This window comes from Microtus oregoni, unplaced genomic scaffold (assembly GCF_018167655.1).
Source record: "Microtus oregoni isolate MIOR12 unplaced genomic scaffold, Mior012 000001F_ref0000356, whole genome shotgun sequence".
In the NCBI taxonomy this organism is placed as follows: domain Eukaryota; kingdom Metazoa; phylum Chordata; class Mammalia; order Rodentia; family Cricetidae; genus Microtus; species Microtus oregoni.
Window position 1 is genome coordinate 3,127,912 of NW_024543060.1, and position 18,141 is coordinate 3,146,052.

An 18,141-nucleotide genomic window follows, 5' to 3' on the forward strand; every position below is an offset into this window, starting at 1 on the left:
ACCTATTACCCTGTCTCCACTGTACACAGACTTCACGCTGCCCCCAAGGCAGCCCCTAGCCCCACTGCCCTATTTTATAAGCAAGAAAACAGACCAGACAGATTGGCCAGGTATGCCAGAGGTCCTTTACCCGGATGAGAGGTGGGAGGGGACAAACATAGCCTACTGTCTTTCCCGGGTGACCTTCGGAGCCTCAGACCTCCATATTCTAAGTTTAGTGTTCTTCGGTTATGACTGTATGGTTACAAAGGGACATGAGTGCCTCTTATGAGCAGACACCTGGGCTTCCGGTGTTTCCCTCAAGGACAGACTGTGGCTCTGGTTTGGGTTGTATGTTTCAACGAGTGGGAATGATCACCTCACTCAGGCACAGATGGCACATGGTCAGGGTGATGAGGGACAGAGAGTCCGAGAGCTTGCACAGACCCCATCCCCTCCTAAGCAGAGGTGCCCCTTGAGTTGTTTCCCAAGATGCTGAAATAAAATGGTCCTTGTGGCAGGAAGAGAAAGTGTGGTTCTCAGTAGAGCCTTCCTCTTTATTCAAAACAACACAACGCTAAGCTTGCTGCGATTCAGAGGAGTCCTCAATGTTTATCTCACTAAAGGCAGGGCAGTGATCTGGAGCCTCTCCCAGGCAGACTTCTCCTGTTGCAGTGGGCCCCAAGCCCCGTGGAGGCCAGGCAGCGGGCTGCTTTGCTGGTCATTCTCCTCCACACAGTGCCCACACAGAGTTCAGGATTTGAGGTTTGCTGATAGCCTACATTTAAATGGGATTGATCAATTCTCCCATGTGGCTACCAAAAACACTCTAAATTGCTCGTTCTGACCATTCTGAAGGCTCAGTGGGGGTGGTGAAACCTCTCTGAGTCACCTGATATGAATCACTTCCCCTTGGGGCTTTGTCTCCTCATCAGTGTAAGGAGGGCCTTGACAGGTGATCCCCAAGTAACACCAACCCCACAGTTAGCATTCTCACGAGTCTAAGGCAGGTTTATGGAGGTATAGTAGGGCATAAGGGGGACCCAGACCTATGCCCAGACCTGCTGATATATGGGGTAAAATAACCTTGTACCACCAAAGTTTTGGGGTCCCTTTCAGTGTGATCACCAGCCTCCTCCTGGAACATTGAGGGGCACATGGAAGATGAGCCTGGAACCTGGGCATGCCCTACCAAGACTCAACACCAGAGAGCACACAGGTACCCAGTGTGGAAGAGAAGGATGGGGCATAAGGATAAAATGGCAAGAGAATATATTTTATTAAGCATGTAGAATTCAAGAGACTCTTGGTCTAGCCTTTGCCACTTAAGTGATTTTTCTTAAAGACAACCATATTATGTTGCCCCAAACACCTTAAAGGTAGATTTGGACTCATGTATCCTAAGGCAAGGAACCAGGCTCCCTTGAGCCCAGGAGAAGAGCTAGCTTCTGTTTTCACCTTTGCCTCGCAGATCCCTTGGTGCTGGGAGCACAGCACACACATGACATATTTCTCTTTTTGGAATGGATGAGTGAACCAATCAGTCAGTCAATCCAAGAAAACCCAAGCATCAAAACCGGACACTTCTTCACCTCCCAAACACCCTACTGCCACACAGAATGTGCGCGTTAACTTACAAAGCAACAAAGACGTTCATCTCTAGCCAGTGTCTGTCTGCACACTGACGGGGTCATTAGCTATGACTTGGGACTGACACAGTGACATCACTACATCACAGACCGCCACGATGCCCACACAATCTGCTGGCTTTGACAACAGGACTGCTTGCCGGATTTCAAGAAGTCTTTTCCCTTTAATGAGGACTTCTCGTTTTCAGTAGTAGCAACTAGGGAATTTAGCACCGACTTCTGAAGCGGCAAGAATGGAAGCTGAGTGTGCCTGTGCTTGGTACCCCATTCACACAAACTTTAAGGAGATCCAGGACAAGATTGCTGGGGAAGGAGGTCAGTCACACTTAAGAAATCACTGGGCTTAAGGACTCAATCCCTTTGGTTGAAAAAAAAGTCTCTTGGCCACAAAGTGGGGCAAGAGAGTTTGTTATTAATAAAAACAGCTATTTGAGAAGTCATTTTTTACTGCTGAATAATACTCCTTTGTGCAAATGTATCACATTTTCTTTATCTATTCTTCGGTTGGTGGGCGTCTAGATTGTTTCCAGGTTCTGGCTCTTACAAATAATGCTGCTATGAACATAGTTGAGCAAATGTTCTTGTGGTATGATTTTGCATCCTTTGGGTGTATGCCCAAGAGTGGTATTGCAATAGCTAGAAGCTGGAAACAACCTAGATGCCCATTAATTGAAGAATGGATAAGGAAAATGCAGAACATTTACACAATGGAGTATTACTTAGGGGTAAAAAAAAATGACATTCTGAAATTTGCAGGCAAATGAATAGAACTAGAAAAAAAACCATCTTGAGTGAGGTAACCCAGACCCAGAAAGAGAGATATGGTATGTATTCACTCATAAGTGGATATTAGATCTGAAGCAATAGATAACCAGGCTACAATCCACAACTCCAGAGAAGCTAGGTAAAAGTAAGAACCCTAAGAGGGACACACATGGAGAGCCCCAGAAATGGAAATAGTTAAGATCTCCAAGGTAAAGTGGGAGGGGGGCTTAGAAGGAGGGGATGGGAGATGGGCACATGAGGGATCAGGAAGACCCACTTGGGGGAAGGAAAAATGGGGAAGGCAATGAAAGAGATTTCTTGAAGAGAGCCATTATGGGGTTATAGAGAAACCTGGTGCTAGAGAAATTCTCAGGAATCCACAAGGATGAGCCCAGCTAAAACTCCTAGCAGGTGGGGAGGGTGTCTGAAGGAGCCTTCCCTTTAATCACAATAGTGACTATCCCAATTGTCATCATAGAACCTACATCCAGTAACTGATGGAAAGAGATGCAGTGACCCACAGCCAAGCACTGGACTGAGCTCCTGGAGTTCAGTTGAAGAGAGGGAGGAGGGATCATATGAACAAGGGGGTCAAGAGCATAATGGGAAAAACAGATGCAGCTGACCCAAGTTAGTGAGAGCTCACAGACTATAGGCTGATAGCCAGGGAATGTATATGGGACCGAACTAGACTCTCTGATGTGGGTGACAGTTAATGATTTGATCTTTGGGGGCGGAGGGAGCTGGCAGTGGCACTAGGACCTATCCCAGGTGTATGAACTGACATTTTGGAGCCCATTTCCTTGCTCAACCTTGACGTTGGGGGGAAGGGCTTGGTCCTGCCTCAACTTGGTATACCAGACTTTGCTGACTCCCCAAGGAAGGCCTTACCCCCCCCCACCGCTGAGGAGTGGATGGGGGGCTGGTAAGAAAAGGGAAGAAAGAGGTAAGTGGGGTTGATATGTAAAATGAAAAATAAATTATATATATATATATATATATATATATATATATAAAGCTATTTGAAAAGGAAGGAGCTTACTGTTGCATCAGGAAGCCGACAGACTAGCAGGCTGACATCTCTTGTGTTTCAAAAGGCCCCTTCAGCCTTAGCTAAAAACATTTAAGGTGGATATCTACAGCTCACTCACAGTGGGAAGAACCATCTTCCATGAGTGTTGGCAAGCTGTTCTGACTCTCAGGAGGGAAGTCTGAATGAAACTGGTGAAATCGCATAGTCTAGAAACAACATAATGTTTCCCTTGAGTAAGAACTGCGCGTATGGAGCTGTAGATGTAGTTCTGCTGGTAGAAAGTTTGCATCGCGCACACAAAACTCTGGGTTATGAGACCCTAGCATCTCATATGCTGGGTTTGGCGGCACACACCTGCAGCCCCAGCACTCAGGAGCTGGAGGATCAGGAGTTCAAGGTCATCCTTAGCCTCCTAGAAAGTTTTAGGCCAGCCTGAGCTGCTTGACACTCTTTCTCCAAAAAATATTTCAGAGTTCACAGCCTCCTTAGTGACTATGATGAAATTGAAAATATTGAAAGTGAAAATATGCTTACCATAAACAGGCCAGCTCTAAAGAGTAACTGCTTTTTATTTTTGAAATATAGTAAGAGTTGGAACCCATTCTCTTTGGATGGATACCTAGCTCAGCCTAGATATAGTAGGGAGGGCCTTGGTCCTTTCTCAGAGCAATGTGCCTTAGCTTCTCTGAGGAGTGGATGGGGGAAAGGTGGAGGGAATGGGAGGAGGGAGGGAGTAGGAACTGGGATTGGTATGTAAAATGAAAAAGGATAGTTTGTTTTCTTTTTAAAAAACTAAAAAAGAAATATAGTAAGAGAGATTACTTTTATTACTATTAAAATTAGAGTATCCAAACATTTTTTTTAAAAAAATAGAAATTTAGAGCTGGGTGTAGTGGTGCATGCCTTTAGTCCCAGCACTCAGGAGGCAGAGGCAGGCCAATCTCTAAGTAAGTTTGAGGCCAGCCTGAGCTACAGAGTGAGTTTCAGGACAGCTAGGGGTGCACAGAAACCCTGTCTCAAAAAGCAAAAACAAAACAATAAATTAGAAATTTAGGGACTGGAAAGATGGCTTAGGGGTTAAGAGTACTTGCTGCTCTCGCAGAGAACTAGAGTTTGGATCCCAGCATCTGTATGGCTGCTGACGACTTTCTGTGGTCCAGCTCTGTTCTGATGTCCTCTTCTAGCCTCTGGGGGCACACCCACGGTGTATTCCCCCACTCCCACGCTGAGAGAGAGAGAGAGAGACAGAGACAGAGAGAGACAGAGAAAGGGGGGGAGACAGAGAGAGTTTTTATATGCTAAATTTGGCACCCACTTTCAGGATCCCTTTTTCTGGCAAAGCCTACAGCAGATTCACAGACTTCTGATTAAGAACAAACTAGCCCAAAGCTCTGGGGATTGTTTCCTTATGAGTCACTTCATTTCCCAGGCTGGAAAGTCTGTTCTCTGGCCAAAGACCACATCACAGCACTGGCCAGCAAATACGGTTGTCAGGGAGCCAGCTGACAGAGGATAAAACTCTCAGCCACCATCGTCACCACTTACAATGCGGCTTGGTGCCAACACTATTCTGCCCCCCAAATAAGCATCTTGTGTTCCCAATTAATTGCCATTCCTTGGAGGGATTAGGAAAAGACAGCCTTTGGTTCCACGACGCAGCTCAGGGTAGCTTTGCCTGTGTGCTGTTTCGTCTTTGAATCACATCTTACTGTGTAATCATTAAAAAAAAATCAAAGCAAACTAAAAGTCCAATATTTATGCAATCTTGAGGATGACCATTGTGCCATAGAGTCACGGGAAGATGCTTAGCTTATGATGGAAAGAGGAGAAAAAAGCAGAGCCAAAGTAATATCTCCTACGCATCCGTGATAAACTATGCCCAGGATAAGTGAAAGTGAGCAGCAGGCCTTAGGACCAACGTCAGCAAAGTCAGGCGAATCGCAGTTCCTGTCTGTTTTCAGTATTACCTTTGGGGTTACATAATTTTTACAGATTTGAAGTCAGGAGACAAACGATACATCTGTGTTAAATTAGCTCCCAGTGGCTCTCCCTCCCTGATCCCAGCAGTCCACTCCTCCTGTGGCTTCCCTTGTGACTGGCTTTGGGGGTGTAAGGCCAGGACAGAGCTAACAGAACCCCCAGACTAGGATGACCACAAACCCCAAGCCAGGCATGAGAAAGAGCAGGGAAGACCCCATCAGCTTTTCCAGCATCCATCCTGTTTCCCTTCACACCCCTCCTAGTTTCTGTCCTCAGAAGAGACTGGCTTCTGTGAGCAGGGGTGTGAGAGGGGGCTCCGTGTTTAAATGCATGGGGTTTGTGGAACAGACATGCTTGCTTTCTTCATGTCGTCAGAGACTGATGGTCACGTTCACATCACCCACAGACTAATGTTTGGAGTCAGCTGTAAATGGCTTGTCTGTGGTGACCAATTAGTGGTGAGAAACATTACAGCCCCTCAGCTGCCAAGACCCTGGCCTGGCCCAGCTTCCGCCTGGCATCTGTGGTCCTCATGGGGTCCCCATGAGAGCATGAAGTCAGCTACTCCCACGCAGCTACCGAGAAAACTGTGGATAGGTTCCTACCGCAGAATCTGAGGGAAAGAGACAGCTCTGACACAGAGAGGCTCCAAAGGATAATTAGGGGTCAAAGTCAGATCGGAGTGAACTGCCTCCAGGTCTGCCCTCAGAGCCCTGCTGAACTCCCCAAATGGGGCTCCCAGGAGATTCTCTTTCATGGCCAGTGCTTCTAGGGGAAGTGAGCAAGGGCTTAAGGGGCCCCTCCTGTTCTCTGACCCCAGTGCTCTTTTGAGTCTGGACATGCAAATGACCTGGCTTCCTTTTCTGCTGGATCAAAGCAGTCTGCAGGACCGAGGGGACAGTTCCAGAGTCCCTCCATTTCGACTCCTGTTGGAATGAAAGGCTGACGTGCCAGACTGACTTTCATAACCACTTTCACTTCTGTTCTCCTCAGACTCGACAGTGTCTTGGTCTCTGACTGACTGAGGGGTGACAGAGAGTTGCAAAGCTGAGGACCAAAGAGGCAGAGGAATGTGAGGAGAACTTGACCCCAAAAGTGGCAGGATAGTAGGAGGAGAGATCAATGAGGGAAAGATCTAGCCAGTGGCCTAGAGGAACAAGGGAAGGTTACCAGAGGGCAGAGAAGCAGGCTTAGCAAGGTCGTGCCCCCAGGCAAACAGGCGCCAGAGTCTCCTGGGGGTAGAAACTCTCTCAGCTATGCCTGGACTCTGAAGAGCAAGTGTCTCTGCCCATCTCAGATGTAAACGACACTCTTGTCCCTTTCAACAGAGCCCAGCCATTCCAGAAACCCACTCAGCCTCCTGCCTCCTACTGACACAGCACCTCTGCAGAGGAGGTCTTCCTACAGCAAGACCAGTGCAGGACAGAGCTAGGAAAAGGCTCCCTCTGGCCCAGAAACAAGTGAATTAAACACAGGAATTAAACAGGTCATCCATTCCCCCAGATCACACCAGCAGCCCAAACCTTGCTGCCTAAGGGAAGCTTCTGCAAACCCTAGGGCTTTCTATGTAAGAGTGTGCACACTGTACCATAGATGACACCCAAAAGCCTCTCTCCTCTCTCCTCGTATGCCCTCTTCCATCACCGTTTATCAACAGCCTCTACTCAACAGCTACAGGCTCAGAGCACTCATTAGCTCCAGGAAACACAGCAGGAGCCCTGGTCTTGAAGGTCAGAAGGGATTTAACCCAGGAAGTGAGGACCATCTACAGCCCTTGTGGATAACATAGTGGGTTTGTGGACACAAGCATCCCCTGCATTTGCTGTGCACACCAGATGCATCGTGTTTTTCTCCTCTTGGTCCTGGGGCAGCGTCCCAGCTGTCAGGTGTACAGATGCCAATAAGGTGGAGATGGCAAGGTCTCCCAAGAACTTCCTGCCATTGGCTTGGGGAATTAGCATCCTTCTGGTGAGGGAGGTCTGGGAGCCCCACGGTCACCTTGTGAGAGACTTCGCTCTGAAGGAGAACCTGTATTCCATCTTGTGGTTCTGTTTAGCACCCAGATCTCTGCTCAGAAGGGGCTGTGGCTACTGTTTGACATGGCAAGGGAGCAGAGCACAGAACACTCAGGCCACGGTCTCACTTTCCCTCACCTAGCAGGTTCCACAGCCTCATCCTTGTTCAGACCCCTGTACCACACCACCTTGAGGGAAGTAAAATGTGCCAGGATTCAGGGCTGTCCCTTCTCCTGAATGTGCTGCTTCAGCCCATAGCACAGGCCATGGAGACCACCGTAGAGTCCACCACGATTAATGGTGGCTGTTGGAGCTCGGCCCTTCCTCCTCTGGCTCTCTTCCTCCTAGCCTAATCTTCCCCTGAACTCAGCACTTCACTCTTTAAGTCACTCAAAAATGGTTTGCCAACCTGGTGGTTCAGATCTGAGACCCCAGCCTCTCAGGAGGCCACAGAGCAAGGCAAAGGACAGCCTGGATACCCAGTGAGACTTTGTCTCAGAATAAAAGAACGAAAGGAAAACAAGGGGCTGGGTTAGGTCGGTGGCACACACTTCTCTAGCAAGCTGGAGACCTTAAGTTCAGTCTCAAGTCAGGAAGAGGAAAGAAAAGGGAAAGGGGGAAGAAGGGAAGGGAAGGGAAGGGAAGGGAGGGGAGGGGAGGGGAGGGGAGGGGAGGGGTACTCCACGAGTAGGTAGAAGACTCCAGAACAACATAACACAACACTACACAGCACAACAAAGCATAGCCTAACAGAAGCCATGCTGGCGGGAAACCCCCTGAAGTTAGGTCCTAACCACTGTACTGTTTTGATTCTCATCTCTGCGCTGTGATTCACATCTAGGCATCATCTTCCTGCAACTTTATCAGTCTCTTTCCTTCTTCTTCAGCTTCTAAGGTGTCGCTAATCTGGCAGAGGCATTGCTTTTGAGGAAAGCACAGCTGCTCTGCTGGGCCTGCTGAGGAAGAGCTGAGCTGCCTTGTCCTACAGCTCCTCTCCACACCCCTAAACCTACGCAGCAGGTCCCTGACTGCCAGCCTCAGGCTCTGGTCCCCGAGCTCCATCCCACAGACCAGAGTTCACGCAGAGGGAAGCATTTCAAACACAGACCACAGTTGCTGGGCCAGCCGTGGACGCCTGTGCAGTATCGCCTAAAGGATGACTGTCTCCATTTAGTTGAGAGGCTCTCTGAAGGTCTGGGCACCCCCTTGCCTCCTTGAAGAACAGCTGGGCTTGGCAGGCTGAGTCCACACAAGACAGTGAGCACTGCCCAGCAGGGAAGGCATTGCTCAGCTCCACAGCCCCTGACACGAGGGAGAGCTCGAAAATGTAAACCCAACAAAAAATAAACAGAAGAAAAATACAGTGAGGGGCAGGGAACACAACGTGGCCCTGAAACAGATGGAGGATTGGAACGAGTGGGATCAGAGAGAGTGGCAAAGGCCTCCTGTGTTCCAGAAGGTTCAAAGACAAGTTTCCCTGGGAGTACTCATCATGTGACCACTTCTGCCCTGAGGCGAGATGAGCACATTTTTTTTTTTAACTTTTTATTTTGAAAACAATTCAAAGATTTTGGGGAAAATGGCAGTCACCAGAACTAAGATACTCACACTGGTACAGTGGCACCAGAGGCACTGATCTGGGGCTTTACCACCTATGTTTGTTCTTTTGTGACCCCGTCAGTCTTGAAGATTAGGACATTGGAGAATGGCCTTCCGTTTGGTCCTCTACAGTCGTTTGTTTAATCGGGCTGTGTTGCGGGTTCAGGGGCAAGGAGTGCATGGTGGCAGAAGTTCACAGAAGCCCATGTCCTATCCCTTGTGCGGTTGGTCTTGGTGAGCTGGCTAAGCGGCAGTCTGTAAAGTTATCCTATACTGCTGCTTGGTCTGCCTCTCATACTCTATGCCCAGTCCCCCTCAAGTTCAGGGAGACTAGCTCTCCATCTACAGACAAGTCAAGAGAATTCTCCCACAGTTCCAGCTCAAGGTAACACTGGTTCTTTGTTGGTGTGGGCCAGTGAGGATGGAATCAGTGGCCAAGTACAAAGTAAATGAGAAGCTTTGAAAGTCTTTGAAATTGTGTGTATGGGCTGGGTGGTGGTGGCATAGGCCTTTAATCCCAGCACTCGGGAGGCCGAAACAGGCAGATCTCTGTGAGTTCGAGGCCAACCTGGTCTACAAGAGCTAGTTCCAGGACAGGAACCAAAGCTACAGAGAAACCCTGTCTTTAAAAGCTAATATGTGTGTGTGTGTGTGTGTGTGTGTGTGTGTGTGTTGTTTCTCAGGAGCTGTTTTGTATTTTTTGTTTGTTTTGTTTAGACATGATCTTTCACTGGAGTAAAGACCATGGAGTAGGAGAGACTAGCTGGCCAATGAGCCTCAGGGATCCTTCTTTCTCTACCTTCCCAGGACTGAGATTGTAAGTGTGTGCCACTAGGGCCAGGTTTTTAACATGGGTATGCTACTGGATCAAGCTGTCTTTACACTTCTAAAGCAAGCACTTTACTGATTATCTCCCTAGGCCAGGTCCAAGATACGTTTTTTTTAAAAAATCATTTCAAGAAAGCCTGACGTAGTGGCACGGACCTTTAATCCCAGAACTCTGGAGGTAGAGGTAGGAAGAGCTACACAGAGAAACCCTGCTTGAAAAACCAAAAATCAAACCAAACCAAAACAACAACAACAACAACAACAACAAATCCTTTCAAAATATGTTATCAACCATTTATTCTTTCATCGCGTTGCCTTTCCTAACAAACCATATCTTGGCTAAAAATATCATTCCAGAAATCAGTCCTGTCATATCACCCCCGGGATACTTGAAAAACCAGACAATTTCATTCAAAAACAAAGTAAGAGAAAGCAACGGCCAGACACTGACCTTGAGTCAGACGGAGCACACGTTGCTGCCAACCTCACTGGACTCTGCATGCTGGCTCAAGCTGCCTCTCTTCCTAGGAGCTTGGGGAGCTCACCGCTAGCCCCACAGCCCTTCTGCATGTGCCCATCCGTCTTCTCTCATAGCCCAGGCCCTCTGTGGAACCTTCGCCACCCTTCCCGATCTTAGAGCGTCTGACACAGGATCTCCCCTGGATGGATGCACTTTTATAAATCCAAAGACTTCTCAGGGAACAGACAGCGGGGTACCTTATCCATAGGCACAGAACAGAGTGCATGAATCCCATCTGTAACACCCACAGCAAAGTCCCTGCCCGCTCACCCATCCCAGAAGCCTCAGAGTGCCCTTGGCATCGTGTAGAGAAATGAACTGCCCAAAACCCAGCTGAGAGACCGACCTTGCAGGACTTCAGTAGCTTCTCACCATGGCTCTTCAGATCCCAGGGTACACGTGATTGAGGAAACCTCTAGTGGTAACCAGAAGCGCTGGTCCCGGTTAAGAAAATTCAATCCCATCCCCAGAGGGATTCTTCTCATCTCAGTCAGCCTTGGTTGCTCGTGGCTTCCTGCCAGCAGCACACAGAGGTACCTGTGTGCCCCCTGTTGTGATCAGACTTCCATCAGCTGCCCCAAGGAGCCGCTCAATGTGAGCTCCACCCCCCAGCCAAGTCTTCTGGGGACTGCTGACTCTTCAGCCCCAAGGGTGCTCCTGGAAAGTTCCACGGGCACCTAGCCTTCAGCCATAGTGGTCACGATGTCCCTCTGCCACCCCAAAGTTTTCTCATGGGTTTTGGTTTCACCGCGTGGCTGGTGTTTTCCCTCAGCTGGTTCAGCGGGGCCGACACACCTCCAGCTAACTCTAGGAAGTGTTTTTCAGTGGGCTCTGTCTGGGCCACCTGTGGGAACTAGGGCGGTGTCCTCTCCAGTCCGTTGGTTTGGCTGTGCTTTTAAACGATGCTAATATTAGTGAGGTCACAGGATGCTGTGACCATTCAGTGGCAGAATGGGTGTGACTAGAGTATGAGGTATAGATGCGTGGTAAGTACAAATCCCCCCACGTTGGATAGTGCAGCAGCCTGTGCGTGGTTCTGACCCCAGAGATTCTTCAACTAACCACTCTACTTGGCAATGAAACTCAGAGAAGAGAGAGTGAGGTGACAAGGGGAAGGATTGTAACACCATGATTGGGCATGTCCTTTCCCACATCAGTCAAGGGGCAAATGGGACTAAGAAGGTCACTGAGAGGACCTGCTGGCCCAGCAGACTTCATGGGCCGCTGACGACCTGCTCATCCAAGCATCTAAGGGAACCGGTGGGCAGATCTTCCTTCGCCCTTATGGTCTGGGAGGATGGAGTTTATCATCAGTCCACCAGTTTCTACACCACACCCCGTAATCTGTCTCCAAAGGGAACTTCCTTTCTGGGTTTAGGGCTAAGACAGCATTCACTGCAAGTCCTTGTAGAAAAGAGCTATAAGAAGTTCTTTGCGGCAGGGCTCGGAGCTCTTGGGTTCTAAGTGTTGCTGCTTGTCCCCAAAGGTTTGCATTGGGAATGGGAGCTGGATTCAGGTACAAATGTCCTATCACAGTATTTATGATAGAGTAAACAGCTGGAGTGTTCAGCTGAAACAAACAGGCACATGTGTGTGGAAACCAGAGGAAATCCTAGAAATTGTAATTGTTCCTCAGGTATATATATATTTGGCAAGTTTTCTCATTGGCTTTAAACTTGACAAACAGGATACGGTGGCTGGCCACTGAACTCCAGGAATCCTCCTGTCTCTGTTTCCTCTGGGCTGAGATCATAAGCACACACCAGCTTTTGTCTTGAAGTGGGTTCTGCGGACCGGACTTGGCTTCTTCTGCTTGCATAGAAAGCACTTTACCAACTAAACTATCTCCCTTGAGCAGGGAATGTTTGGATAGTTTTCACACACTTGAACCCGAGGCTAGGAGAATACACAGGGAAGTCAGGACCCACCTTGCTCTGACATTGGTTCATCTACACAGAGATGCAGAGGGAGAGTGGAGAGAGTTGGCTGAGAGAGATTCCAGTTCGCTGGCTGTAGATTATGGCCTTTGCCTTGGTTTAGCCTGAGAAAAACGTATTCTTCTGTTTTCCACAAATAGAGGTTGCACACCACACACACACACACACACACACACACACATCACACACCACACACACACATACCACACACACACACTACACACACACACACCACACCACACACACACCACACACACACACACACCACACACACACACACCACACACACACCACACACACACACACACACCACACACACACATACACACACACACACATACACACACACACATACACACACACATACACACCACACACACACCACACACACACACCACACACACACACCACACACACACACTACACACACACACACATCACACACACACCACACACACACACCACACACACCACACACACACACACACACACACACACACATCACATGGATTCCTGCAACCATTCAGACAAGAACAAGGAAATGTTGCTGCTGGCTTCAGATGTCTGAGCAGAAGTGAAAGCTGACTTCAGCCATTTTTACCCCCCAAAAGTCTCAGGGCCCCTAAGAGGACTGGTGGGGACAGGACCCAGGGGAGAGATGGTAAAGGATGTCAGGTTAGATGGGGCATCCTTTGTCAGACATTGTAGAAAGTCAGGGAGCCTCAGAGAGGTCTTTTCGGGGCATGACTGAGACCAGACCCTAGGTCTGACTCTCCCGGCTCTGCGTTCAGCCTGACTGCCTCCCTCCGTCACTTTCCCCGTTTATTTTTGAGCATTTGAGGTGACTTATGCAAAACTCGGGGCTCTCTTTCCATGACTCTACACCAACCTCCTGGTAGCAGCCCATCTCTAATTAAAAAGTTACGATAATCTAGCCCAAGATTCACCTCAGAGTGGTGGCATGAGACATTAGATAGCTGTTCCCTTTGACTGGCAACAAGTGTACCAGGCAAAACTGTCAACAAGACAAATACAAAGAACAACCATTCAGATAACTGGAAGATGACCAATCATTAAGAACTTCTCTTGTGCCAGGATGGCCTGGTTGTGCAGCCACCCTGCAATGTGCTATCTTGGATGAGGAAAATCATAGATTTGCTCGTGGGGGGCTCGGTCTCAAGGCTAATGGAAACCAGCGGTGTACCAGGTAGAGGGAGCAGGTTTGGTCTGGGAGGAGGAGGAGAGAATCTGCCGTTTACAGGTTAAAGGTTATGTAGTCAGTTGTAGACAAGAGGGAGGAAAAACTACAACTTTCCTGGCTTAAGGTTATAGCTTTGGTTCCAGGAGGCAAAACACTCAGCCAGAATGGGAGAATCCTTCAGGCAAGGTGGCTATAATGAAGTTGAGATAATAAAGTCTCTGCACACACCCAGGGGTTGCTAACACAAGCGTGAGTGAGGTGGGGGGGGGGGGAGACCCGAGGGAGTACAGCCAAAGTGAGATCAAAGAGAGACGGGAGGGCTTGTTGTACAACTGTTTCTCCAGCCACACCCAGCTTGGGCAGCCAAGCGTGGAGAGCTTCTTGTTCAAGATGTCTGAGCGTGCTCTCTGTTCAAACGATTATCCGGTTTTATCCCATGCTTTGTCAGACCCAGGCCGGCTCGGACAATGAGGACTACTGAGAACTCAAGAACAATGGCAATGGGTTTTTGATCCTACAGCACGTACTGGCTTTGTGGGAGCCTAGGCAGTTTGGATGCTCACCTTACTAGACCTGGATGGAGGTGGGCGGTCCTTGGGCTTCCCACAGGTCAGGGAACCCTGATTGCTCTTCGAGCTGATGAGGGAGGGGGACTTGATCGGGGGAGGGGGAGGGAAATGGGAGGCGGTGGCGGGGAGGAGGCAGAAATCCTTAATAAATAAATAAATTTAAAAAATAAAAAAAAACAAAACGATTATCCGGCAACGCGGAAAGAGACCAGACCCTTGGGGGTCCGGACTGAAAAGTAGAGTAAAAGGGCTGAGAGGTGGCCCAGTGGCTGGGTGTCCTTGCTGCTCCTGCAGAGGACCTGAGTCTAGTTCCCAGCACCCATGTCTGCTGGCTCACAACTGCCTGTACCTACAGCTCCAGGGGGATCCAGGACTTCTGGCCTCCACAGGCAGCAGACATATGCACACAGACACACGTACAATTGAAAGTAACGAAACATACATAATTGAAAATAATGAAAATAAATCTTAAAAAATGAAGTAAATGCTGGCTGGCACAGCCCTGTGCAGAGACGACAGTGGCCAAGCACCATGGAGGCAGTTCATTTGGTAAGCCAAGTCCAGATAAGTTCCTAAAACCAAGCACCAAGAACTTTCAGGAAAATCAAGCAAAACCAGAATCACTGAGATGCAACGACCAGTTTGCAACAAAGTGACCAGACATGAGACAAAAAAAATAAATAAAAATAAATAAAAAAAAAACAACCAACCAAAGTGACCAGAAAACAAGGCAAAGCTATCAAAAAAGTCCAAGGAGACTTCAAAGCAGTTAATCTGGACATGTTCAGGAAGTTAAAGGAATCTAGTCTCTAAGGTGTAAACGGTTACATTTCATGTTTAAGAGTCAGGAAATACGTGCTCTCAACAGAGAAATGGAAATTATAATAAATAAACAATAGATAAACAAATAAATAGGCTGGGGTTATAGTGCAGGGGTTAAAGAATTTTCCTAGCATACACAGGCGCTGGGTTTGACCCCCAGTACTATAAAAAATAATAAATAATAAAGAGGAATTCTGGAGCTGTGAATTACCAAAACTAAACAGGCAAGCCATGCGCGAGGCCTGTGCCTACAGCTGAGATTGAGAACTGACATAAAATCACATTGTAGAAATACAGGTCAATCTCAGAGGAGACAGCTCAAAGTGTGGGCCTCAGGGAGCAGGAATGGTAACAGGTAGAAAGTTAAGAAAATTCTTTCCTACAGTGTGCTTTCCAAGAGAAAGAACAGCAGGGCCCCAAAGTGGCAAGGGAACTCCTGATGTCACAGACATGGGGCAAGTCTGGGACATGGCCTGCGGAAATCTCCATGCTACCTGTGAGAAGCAGCTACTGCATGTAACTTCAACAGCCGTCCTTGAGTCTTGTTCCTAGACCTCGGGACCTTCACTAGGAAGTGAACATGTTTTTCAGAACTCACTGAGGACACAGGGGGCTGCCATTTGCCTGTGATGCTAGGCTGGTAACTTTCATGGCACTCTGGTCACAGTGAGGAAAGGCTTGTTTGGGGCTCATGGTTTTCAGAAAGTTGCATCACGGCATGGTGTGGGAGTGGTTTAGTCTCTGGTGATGCCAGCCTGTGGTAGACTTCTTCCACAGGGTACAGACCAAGAAGCTGAGAGAGTTAAGGAAGAAGCAGGGCTGGGAGAGGGATTGCTGAACCAGAAGTTAAAGGGCCAGCAAGAAGGCACTTTTCCCTGAGCAGAGGGTTTGAGTTTGTTCCCTGGGACCCACACGACGACTCCTGCAGGTTGTCTTCTGACCACTACACATCATGCAGCAGGCACTCGCAGCTGCCTAACATGTGTGCACATGCTAAATAAACACATGCATATTAAAAAACCCAAAAGTTAGTCCAAGAAACATTATTTAGTTCCTTGCATTTGTGAAGTTTCTGGTTTTTTTTTTTTTTTTTTTCCGACTTCTGGCTTTAGTCCATTGTGTTCAGAAAAGGTACTGTTCCAGCTTTCTGTGACCTAATAAACACTCCATCCCGAAGCCTTTCTGTGTGTGCCTGGTGAGAATGTGCATGCTTCTGTCGCTGCTCGGTAAACTCTGTATATATGTTGCCAAGGTTCAAAAACACGTTTACAATGTTCCTGTCTGGTGCTCTAGCTGATCTTAGGGTAGGACATCAGAGCTTTCAATGACTACCGTAGAGCTCCCATTTCCTTCTCCAGTTCTACACAGGTGTCCTTTATACATTTAGATGCTCTGATCTTAGACGCAAATATAGTCATAGTGATTACACTTTGCTATCAGCATGGATGACTTTGTTTTATCTACAGCCCATTCCTCTGGGTTACCTCTTGCCTGGAACCATCTCCTCTTTCCAATTTCTATTCCTTCATTCCAGCCTATAAGTAATCCTCAGTTAGAAGTATTTAATGGTCTTGCTTGATCCTTTGACTGTGTGATCTCAGTATCCTAGGCTGCTAAGTTTCTACTAAGAAATGCGCTTATGGAGTCATGGGGGTTCCCTTGTATGTGATTGCTTTCTGCCCAAGAAGGGACAGTGAGAGCTTTGGCTCTAAGGAAGGAAGTGGGGTAGGTTCCGGGCAGCTTTATCAGCTTGGGGTTAGCATTGGCCTTCAGAGGTAAAAGTTGTGAGCAATCATAACAATAGCAAAGACGCTAGGGATCCTCAGTGGATCCCAGGATCTCCTTTTGCAACCATGGAAGAAAGTCATGACCAAGAAGAAACCTCTAGGCACTGAACCGCTATACTGGCCTGGGATTAGGACAATGTACCCAAAATACTTTCTGTGCTCTGCTCACAGCCAGGCTCAAGTCACATGCTCCCCCGAGGGACTGCGGCCTCCTGACTGCACTCCAGAGCTCTCCAGGACCTATTTTCGCCTGTGGTGGTTGTGAAATCATTGTTTCTGTGGATAAACAAAGGCTGGAAACTCTCAGGCTGCCATCTTGCTGCCTTCACCTCACTTCTATTTCATTTCCTAAATGTTAGTTTGATCAACCAAGTTGATTTTCCAAACTTCTCAAGCTTCAGGTCCCATGGAGCAAAAACTCCATGCCTGTGTGAAGTTTCTAGAAAGGAGTTTCTTAAACCTAGGAGGCAGCTGACTCCAACAGGGGAGGCAGTAGGCCTCAGCGCCATGCAGGACAACGCTGAGGTCCCAGTTTATAAATTGCCCAGCTCTGAGAGTCTCACTGTATCTCCCAACTGTCTGAACTTCAATTTCCTCATTGTTTAGAATTAAGAAAATAAAACCCAGGTCTTGGGGTTCTTGTGACAATGGGTCTGTTAAGTAGCTGGTCCTCAAATGTACCCAGAAAATGTATATTACTTCTTTTTGAAATATCACAAGTCCTTACACATGAGACCTTACGGGTTTCTTGGTGGCTAATAGCTTGGCGCTACCTAGCCTGCTTGAAGCACATTTCCTTGCCTTAAAAATGTGGATGATGCTAACGTCTATCTTCTAAGGTTTTCGGGTCTCTAGCATGGTGTCCCCTCAATGTATGTCAGAGGTGACTCTGTCTGTGGCTGCAAGACTCTGGTAAGGCTGCTTTCTTGCAGAGGCCTGCCAGCCCACTTACTTCCAGCTCTTCCTGGCCAGGACAACTGTCTTGCTCACATAGAAAACCAGCTCTGGATAAAGATGAAACTCCAGCTGAGCAGTAAAGGTCCCAGAATCCAGTTTCGGTGCTCTCACCTTGCCTCAAGTCTTCCCAGGGAATTTTCCCTGGGCATAAGCTACTCCAGATGCCAGGTTCCATCACCGACCTCACTGGCGAGGACCAGCCTATATCCCCAAAGACAACCATGACATCTGGACAGTGTGAGTCCTCTCTATTCCTTCCCCCAGGCAGAAGCTCCCATGTGTCCCTCTCCAGCAGGATATGTGTAGACCCTCCTCTGCCCATCTCCATGGCTAGCACCGGGTCAGGGCCCTGGTGGCTAGACAGTAACCTCTGATCAATATCATGCTCTCCTCCTCTCTCATGACTGCTGTTTTGTTTACTTGATTGTACTTTTCAGTCCTGTAAAGAAACTTTGTTCATTGGTTTGTGTGATTGCTGTTGCCTGTATTCACACACTATA

At 48.1% G+C, this 18,141-nt stretch overlaps 1 protein-coding gene across 1 annotated transcript in view; it reads right to left on the bottom strand.

Moving 5' to 3' along the window:
* Blk (BLK proto-oncogene, Src family tyrosine kinase) overlaps positions 1-10,929 on the bottom strand; it is a 47,404-nt gene extending 36,475 nt beyond the window's left edge. The window contains exon 1 of the mRNA XM_041669566.1: positions 10,715-10,929. The gene's annotated coding sequence lies outside the window, so the exon portion shown is untranslated. The remainder of the gene's footprint in view (positions 1-10,714) is intronic.
* Positions 10,930-18,141: the final 7,212 nt, after the last annotated feature.